Source organism: Thamnophis elegans, chromosome Z (assembly GCF_009769535.1).
Source record: "Thamnophis elegans isolate rThaEle1 chromosome Z, rThaEle1.pri, whole genome shotgun sequence".
Lineage (NCBI taxonomy): Eukaryota > Metazoa > Chordata > Lepidosauria > Squamata > Colubridae > Thamnophis > Thamnophis elegans.
In genome coordinates, this window is record NC_045558.1 from 114,189,287 (window position 1) to 114,198,260 (window position 8,974).

General features: G+C 39.8%; 1 pseudogene; it reads left to right on the forward strand.

Moving 5' to 3' along the window:
* LOC116521549 overlaps positions 1 to 6,398 on the forward strand; it is a 36,518-nt pseudogene extending 30,120 nt beyond the window's left edge.
* Positions 6,399 to 8,974: the final 2,576 nt, after the last annotated feature.

Sequence of the window (8,974 nt, forward strand, 5' to 3'; positions counted from 1 at the left end):
GGTTTCTGTGCTGTAGCCAGGCCTGAAGCCAGACTGGAATGGGTCAAGATAGTAATAACAGGTTCTATATATCTGGCAGGGACGTGCAGTCACTAGAGGCAAGGGAGGTGTGGCCTCACCAGTCATGAAGAAAAGAAAAAGAATTTTAAAGATTTTTTTAAAAAATAATTAAAGCCAAGGTAGTTGCTGCCAGAATCACAGTGACTTGGAACAGTGCTTTGTGTTAACCATAGGAGGAGGCCAGAGAACTAGGGGCCTCTTTTGCATAAGGAATTCTTCACCTTTTAAGAGTTAAGCAAGGGTTAACAAGCAAAAAATTCCTTATGCAAATGAGGCACGTATTCTCTCGTCTCCTGTAAAGGGCATTTTTAGAGGCTTTTTAGAGTTCTCTGGGAGCAACTAGTTCAGTATGACAGAGCTCTGGCCTTTCATGAGGGGAGGGGAGGGCAGGGCAGGGAGAAGCAGAGTTGAAATTGTCCCTAAAACAGCTGGAAAAGGTTTGTGGGGGGGGAGGGGTGAGGAGGGGAGGAATTCAAAAAGTTTGATCGGAAGGCAGCAGGGGAAGGGGGGGTATGGCAAAGGAGCTACTTTCAAGCCTTTGGAAAATATATCCAATCCAACTTCTGTGTTTGTGTTTGAGAGTGAGTGAATGAGAGAGAGATCAAAGTTCTCTGTGTCCGTATGTCTGTTTGAGAGAGGGGGGAGGGAGGGAGAGAGGGAGGAAGGTGGGGCAGGGAGAAGAAAAAGAATGGGAAAACTTATTTTGCAAGGGGGAAAAATGCTGTCACTTTAAATCGGAACTGAGCATGCCTGGCTGTGGAATTCTGGGAGTTGAAGTCCACAAGTCTAAAAAGTGCCTCACCAGGCCTAAAGCTGACCACAAGTCACTGATACCTGGCACACGTAAAACATTTCACTCCTCAGAGTCAGCTACACTGATTGTCAATTTGTTCCCAGGTGAAATTTAAGGTTCTGGTGGTTATCTATAAAGCTCTACATGGCTTTCAACCAGGTGTCTGAATTTTTTTTTATAGTCTTTTCTACCAACCAGCCAGGTAAAATTGGAGGTCCATCCTGTACATTCCATCAGCCAAACAATGTCAGCTGACAGAGATTAGAAAGTTAGCTTTTCTGCGGTGGCCCCTCTTCTGTGGAACATCCTCCCAATATTACAATGGCACCAAGCCCTTCATAAAGCTCTTAAAAACTGGTTATGTTTTTGAGTCCAGGGAGCTACATTCACCAAGAGAACCATCCCCTGACTATATTGTTAATGAGACAGATATCTAGCTTACATAAATTAGGAATGTTTTTTTTTTACTTTTAATGTTTTAAAATGTTTTTATGATTTAATTGTAGTATATGTTTTGAGTTATTAGTTAATCGAGTATGTAAACAACTTTAAGAATACAACCAAGCTCCAAGAGGACCAAGGACTCCACATTACAGAGAGATTTGAACTTATTTAAAAGTTGCTTGTTACTGCTTATGGATTTAAGATATATCAATTGCTTGGTAAACTGACTACCTCTTAATTGTAGAGTCAAGAACCATATGATTTTTTATAGTAATTTTTTTCTGTTTGCAAATAAGTTGTAAGAATGCTAATATATACATATTTCCCTCTTTCTGGGCCAGACATTGCCTACTTCTCTATGTACTAAGAGGTGCCTCCCTGGTAATTTCAGGAGAAAGCAGGAGGGGAAACAGTTTTGCTGCTTTGATTGCCTTCCATGTCCTAAAGGGAAGATGTCAAGACTGATTGGTAAGAAACATTATGAAATAAGATATTGTAATACTGCAGGATGTACCAAGCAGATCCATTAATATGTACCATATTTTCACCCATATAACCCGCGGGCAATATGCGTTTTTACCTACCCCGCATGCCCCCCCCCCCCCGCGGGGTATAAAAGTGGGCGGTATAAAAGTGGGCGGGGTATACGGAAAATATTTTACACGCTAGCGACTAACAGATTAACTAATCTGTTAACAGATCTCAGCACTTTCCCTTCTCCTCCGTTTCTCCCGAGGCGGGAACAGAGGAGAAAGCCTGGGCGAGCTGGGGAAGGGTTGGAGGAACGGGGGAGAAGGGAAACTGCTGAGATCGGGGAAGGCACGGGAGGCAGGAACGGAGGAGAAAGCCTGGGTGAGCTGGGGAGGGGTTGGAGGAATGGAGGAGAAGGGAAACTGCTGAGATCGGGGAAGGCATGGGAGGCAGGAACGGAGGAGAAAGCCTGGGCGAGCTGGGGAGGGGTTGGAGGAATGGAGGAGAAGGGAAACTGCTGAGATCGGGGAAGACACGGGAGGCAGGAACGGAGGAGAAAGCCTGGGCGAGCTGGGGAGGGGTTGGAGGAACGGAGGAGAAGGGAAACTGCTGAGATCGGGAAAGGCACGGGAGGCAGGAATGGAGGAGAAAGCCTGGGCGAGCTGGGGAGGGGTTGGAGGAACAGAGGAGAAGGGAAACTGCTGAGATCGGGAAAGGCAGGAATGGAGGAGAAAGCCTGGGCGAGCTGGGGAGGGGTTGGAGGAACGGAGGAGAAGGGAAACTGCTGAGATCGGGGAAGGCATGGGAAGCAGGAATGGAGGAGAAAGCCTGGGCAAGCTGGGGAGGGGTTGGAGGAACGGAGGAGAAGATTGGTTTTAATGGGGAGGTCCGATGGAATAGCGCTAATGCAATGTTTGACGATTGGAACATCCGCTCTACATGTAACATTTAGAGTGAAATCTTATGGAGATGTAAATACTATCCCTCCAAACATCATATGGATTCAGAAATGCATTTTTTTAAACTACAAAAACTTTCAGTAATGATACCATTTCTATTTAATTACTCTAAAATGAGGTATTATATACCAATCTTTTATGAAATTGTTTTATGGCATGTTGTCCTTATTTAGGGAAATTGTTCATTTTTTAATCATTGTAAAGCTATTTGGTACTGCCTCAACTCAACTCACAAATATATTTTTTTCCTATTGAATTTCAAGATCTCTCCCTTGAGTTGAGTTCCTCCAACCCCTCCCCAGCTCGCCCAGGCTTTCTCCTCCGTTCCTGCCTTCCCCGATCTCAGCAGTTTCCCTTCTCCTCCATTCCTCCAACCCCTCCCCAGCTCGCCCAGGCTTTCTCCTCCATTCCTGCCTCCCGTGCCTTCCCCGATCTCAGCAGTTTCCCTTCTCCTCCGTTCCTCCAACCCCTCCCCAGCTCGCCCAGGCTTTCTCCTCCGTTCCTGCCTCCCGTGCCTTCCCCGATCTCAGCAGTTTCCCTTCTCCTCCGTTCCTCCAACCCCTCCCCAGCTCGCCCAGGCTTTCTCCTCCGTTCCTGCCTCCCGTGCCTTCCCCGATCTCAGCAGTTTCCCTTCTCCTCCGTTCCTCCAACCCCTCCCAAGCTTGCCCAGGCTTTCTCCTCCAATTGGTTTTAATGGGGAGGTCCGATGGAATAGCGCTAATGCAATGTTTGACGATTGGTTTTAATGGGGAGGTCCGATGGAATAGCGCTAATGTAATGTTTGCCGATTAGTTATAATGGGGAGGTCCGATGGCTTACTCGTCGTGGGTTATACAAGAGGGCGGGGTATACGGAAAATATTTTACACGATCTTGAAAACCTGTGGGTTATTCACGTGGGCGGGTTAATTGCGTGGGCAGGTTATATGGGTGAAAATATGGTAAGTATGGAATTTGCGTTATATTCTTTTATGGATAATTGTGAGACAGTTATTAAGTGAGTTTTGCCCCATATTATGATCTTTCTTGCCACAGTTGTTAAATGAATGTTCAGTTAGTATGTGAATCTAGCTTGCCTGTTGACTTTGTTAGACAGTCATAAAAGAGGATCACATGACCCTGGAAAATTGGAAGAGTCATAAATATGAACCAGTTGCCAAGAATCTGAATTTTGATCATGTATCCATGGGGATGCTGCTACAGTCAAACGCATGAAAAATGGTCATATGTCACTTTTCTCAGGGCTATTATAACTTTGATTATAATGCTCATGTGAAATAAATAGTTGTAAGTCAAGGCCTCCTGCATTTATTAACAGAATTCTCCCCTCAACTTTCTCTTAAAAAGAAAAGAGAAAGAGTTATTAAGGGAAGTTTAATTTCCTTGGATTGTATCACCTGAATTGAGCATCGTGGTTTCCTACTATATCAACTGATAAAACAGAGCACATCAACATATCTTTTACAACATTTGCTTTAAGGGACTGGAAACACTTGAGAGACTTTTCAGTAGTTTAATGACAAACCAATCTCTTATAATGCCTTCAGGAAAAAAATATTTATCTATTTATTTTATTTATTTAGAAAATTTATATGGCCACCCACTCACTGTCAGTGACCTTGGGTGCCTTACGAAAAACCTCAATATACAATAATAAAACCCTATAACCCCATCACCTCCTTGGTAATAGCAATCATCTTGATGAATCTCATCCTACTCTGGCATCCTCAAGCTAATTGACAAAACCAGCTGTTTGGGACCTTGTGAAAGAGTGTCAAAGTAGGACCTAGGGAATGATGTTACAAAATGAATGAACCACTTTGGAAAAGGCCCTTCTTTAGGATCCGACTAAATGTAATTCCTTAAAAGAGGAGAGATGCAATATTTTCTACCTTTTTGCTCTGGTGGGTTTGGTGGATGTAAGTAGGGAGAGACAGGCCTTCAGATAACCTGATCTCAAGCCATATAAGGCTTTAAAAGTAACCAATACCTTAAATTGTATCCAGAAGAAAATTGGCAGCCATTTTCAAGACACATATGCAAAACTGGGCCTGCCAAAAATCATATAGGCTGTTGCATTTTGAACCAGTTAGGGTTTCTAGACAATTTTCAAGTGAATATAGAACTGCCGATGATTAAATGCACTCATGCCTCTCATCACATGTATATGAGAGTTTTTCTCCTCCAAAAATTATTATTTTTTCACACATATCTGCCTGAAAATATGGAATACAAGAATATTATCTACAATTGATCAGCTATCTCAGAACTCTACTTCCCAAAAACCAATTATATTTTCATTTACTTGTAGGCTTGGGATATTAAGTATTTATTCAATCTGTCCAATCAAATTCTTCTTCATGCATGGAAGACACAGAGTTTTATCTCTACGTATATTGTTTCTATTCAAATTTTTATTAAAGAATTTGAATATAAACAATATAGATAGAGATACAGTAAATACTGATGTTTGATCACCTAATAAAGTCATACTAAAAATTTTTTGGTATTAAAACTATGCTATTAATTAAAGTTTATCCTAAACAATTAATGAACTTATTACTAATCTCTTAATTTTCATTTATTAACCAGTATACCAAATGTTGAAAGATAGCAATAAGTACAAAAACCAGCTGAAAGTATTGATATCACAGATGAAATCATGGAAAAAGAAGAAAGACACTAAAAATCATATACAATAAAAAGTATAATGTAATTATAATACAGGGAAAAAAAGACTTTTTTTTTAAAAAAAAAAAACTTCTTACAGATATGGATGACTGTTCTGAATGTCCAGATGACCAATATCCAAACAAAGACCAAGATTCATGTATTCCAAAGAGAATATCTTTCTTATCCTATGAATAACCAATGGGAAGAAGTCTAGTTATTCTGGCTCTCTCTTTTTCTTTTTGCACAATATTGGTGTTGTCAACATTTTTGAAATATCACCATACTCCCATTGTCAAGGCCAATAACCGAAACCTGACTTACATTCTGCTCATCTCCCTCCTTCTCTGCTTCCTTTGCTCACTGCAGTTCCTTGCTGCACCTGGCAATATAATATGTCTCTTCAGACAGATTAGCTTTGGCATCATCTTCTCAGTGGCTGTGTCTTGTGTTCTAGCAAAGACCATCACTGTGGTTTTGGCTTTCATGGCCACCAAGCCAGGATCCAGAATGAGGAAATGGGTGGGAAAAGGCCTGGCCACCTACATTATTCTTACTTGTTCACTGATACAGACAGGCATCTGTATGGTGTGGCTCTTCACATATCCCCCTTTCCCTGATGTAGATAACCATTCAGAAACTGAGGAAATAATAATGCAGTGCAATGAAGGGTCGGCTACTATGTTCTACTGTGTTCTTGGTTATATGGGCTTTCTGGCAGCTGCCAGTTTCACAGTAGCTTTTTTCTCAAGGAAGCTTCCCAGTAGTTTCAATGAAGCCAAATGTCTCACATTTAGCATGCTAATCTTCTGTAGTGTATGGCTCTCTTTTGTTCCATCCTACCTGAGCACCAAAGGGAAATACATGGTGGCTGTGGAGGTTTTCTCTATTTTGACTTCCAGTGGTGGATTGCTGGGCTGCATATATTTTCCCAAATGTTATATAATTATTTTTAAGCCAGAGCTAAACAACAGGGAACAACTTGTTAAGAGAAACTCTTAATAAATGAAATTGTTATTTCATTTTTTTTTTCTTTGGAAATCATCAGCAATTTATTTAGTAGAAGAGAAAATTTTCTGCTCATTTTTAATGGAATATTTAATATCAAATTTAATACTAAATATTCAATATTATATGTAGTAGGGTTATCTATTGGTCTCTGTTGTCCTGTATAGGTAGAGTATGAAGCAAGTTGTAGAATAGTATTTTCACATGTTATGATTTTATTTGAATAAATATCAGTAACATTTGTAGAAATCAACAATTGATTGTAAGAAGCTTTTAAAATTAGCTACTCTGTTTCTGTTTCTTTGATAAGTATATCAGGAGTATATGTGTTACTAGGATGTTTATTTAAAAAGGACAATGTTATGATGCATCTAGTCTTGTAACCTAGATATGTAGACAGGAAACATGGATCAGCTGAACTAGAAAGAACTCTATTTATACAGAGTGTGCCTTGTGGGTTTTTTGTAGTTTTTTTTCTTGTTAATTGTTATATTGTATTAGAAAATATTATAAAATGTATAAACTAGCTGAATCCATTTGTTTATACAAAACTAGAACCTGTGATAATTCAGATAAATTAAATCTTTAATGTGAGGAAAAGGTTTTTATTGATATTCTGTATAATTTTCACATGATTTACAGTGTTTATAAACATTTATATCTTAAAAATCAAACTGTAACTATTAGTATTTGCTCTGATGTATTGATATATTGAGTATATGGACGCCATACAGAATAGAACAGAATAGAAATAGAAATCGCAGTAGCAATAGCATTTAAACTCATACACTGCTTCACAATGCTTTACAGTCCTCTCTAAGCTATTTACAGAATCAGAATGTAGGGATCTTTGTAGGGATTCCTGGCATATGACCTCTTTTAGTGAAGTCTTGAAAAATACTGAGCTTGTTAAACCGATAAATATTAACAAAATAAATACAGACCATCTCAATCCATAGAAAGATACATACATATTCCATCTTACTAAAATGCAATAATGATTCAGTTACAGTTTTGTTCCGTAGAGCATCAATATTCTCCCTCCCTCCCTCTCCCTCTCCCTCTCCCTTTCCCTCCCTCCCCCCCTCTCCCTCCTGTATGTAATGGCATGGGTATATGTGTTGTATCTATGGGTATGGATAGATATACTGTATATTTTCCTTTGAGAGTAGGCAACAGAATTTCACTTTTAATGTGTGCCAGTGTGCAAAAAATGACAGTGAAGGTTCTCTTCTCTTCTCAACTCATCTTATCTTATTTTATCTTATCTTATGATGCAGCCAAACCAAGAGAAGGTGAAATATTCAAAAGAGAATGTGATGTTTTGTACGTGTGTGACTTCCACAAAACTGTCTAAGAAAATAGACTCAACATGTATGGGTCCTTCCCCAATTGCTAAGCAAATAAACCCAGTAGAATTTGATTTAAAATTGCCAGCATCAATGAAAGTTCACCATGTATTCCACTGCTCTTCACTTCTGCAAGTGGTGGTCCCCTGAATTCTGAGTTCACAGATGGCTTCCCTTTCCCCTATGGGTAAATGTATGGAAGAGGGAGGAAAACTCCAAGATGAAGGTGGTACTAAACACATAGAGAAATGACCTGAATACTCGATACACTGGAAAGTTACCTAGAGTTTGAGAAGCCATGCTAGGCAGCAATGGATGTACATGTACTACAATTGGTGCACTGCTTTCACAACCAATACCCAAACAAAACCCATTCTTGGTGACCACTAACCTTCCAGGACTTAGGCATTGACCAAGTTGAGCAGAAGGACTTTTTATATGGGATAGATGACACCCTAGGGATATCAACTTAGGGAAGATGGAAGCAACCAAATAGAAGGCTTGAGGAATAACCAAGATACTTGGGAGCTGGGTGGGACAATCAGATTCACAATGAAGGTGTGGCAACCACCTCTGTAGGCACAGCAGAGTTACTGAATGCCTTGTGCCATTTTGGGAGTTAACTGACAGAAGATGAGAATGACAGAGGCCATAACTATCTTCCCCTGAGAACTTGAGAGAGGCAGATGACTCTGAGTGGGAGGGTGATGTAGATATGTAGTAAGCCATTGCTTGAGCAGGCAAAGATTTGCTGCCTAGGGAATAGTCTGATAAGAGCTAGGATAGACCACAGTTATATAGAAGGTGGAGTAAGAGATTCAGAAGGGCATGTTCCTAAATTATTGAGTTGTAAAAGTGTCAGCAGGAGAATTTTACTTTCATACTTGCAAGATTCTGCTAATATACAGTAAAGTAGAATTAGGTTCCTGGGTTGGAATTTCTTATCTGGTCCACCTAGTATGACTGATAGGAATTAAGAAGCACTTTCTAAGATGAAAGAAATTTAAATTGTCACTTTTGGGGAGAATCCTTATGAATATTTTGCCAAGAATTATGTTATGGTTTCAGATAATACCTGATTATAAATGATACAACTGATGTATTATTTAAAGATAATGGAATGGAATGGAATAGAATAGAATAGAATAGAATTCTTTATTGGCCAAGTGTGATTGGACACAGAAGGAATTTATCCTTGGTGCATATGCTCTGAGTGTACAA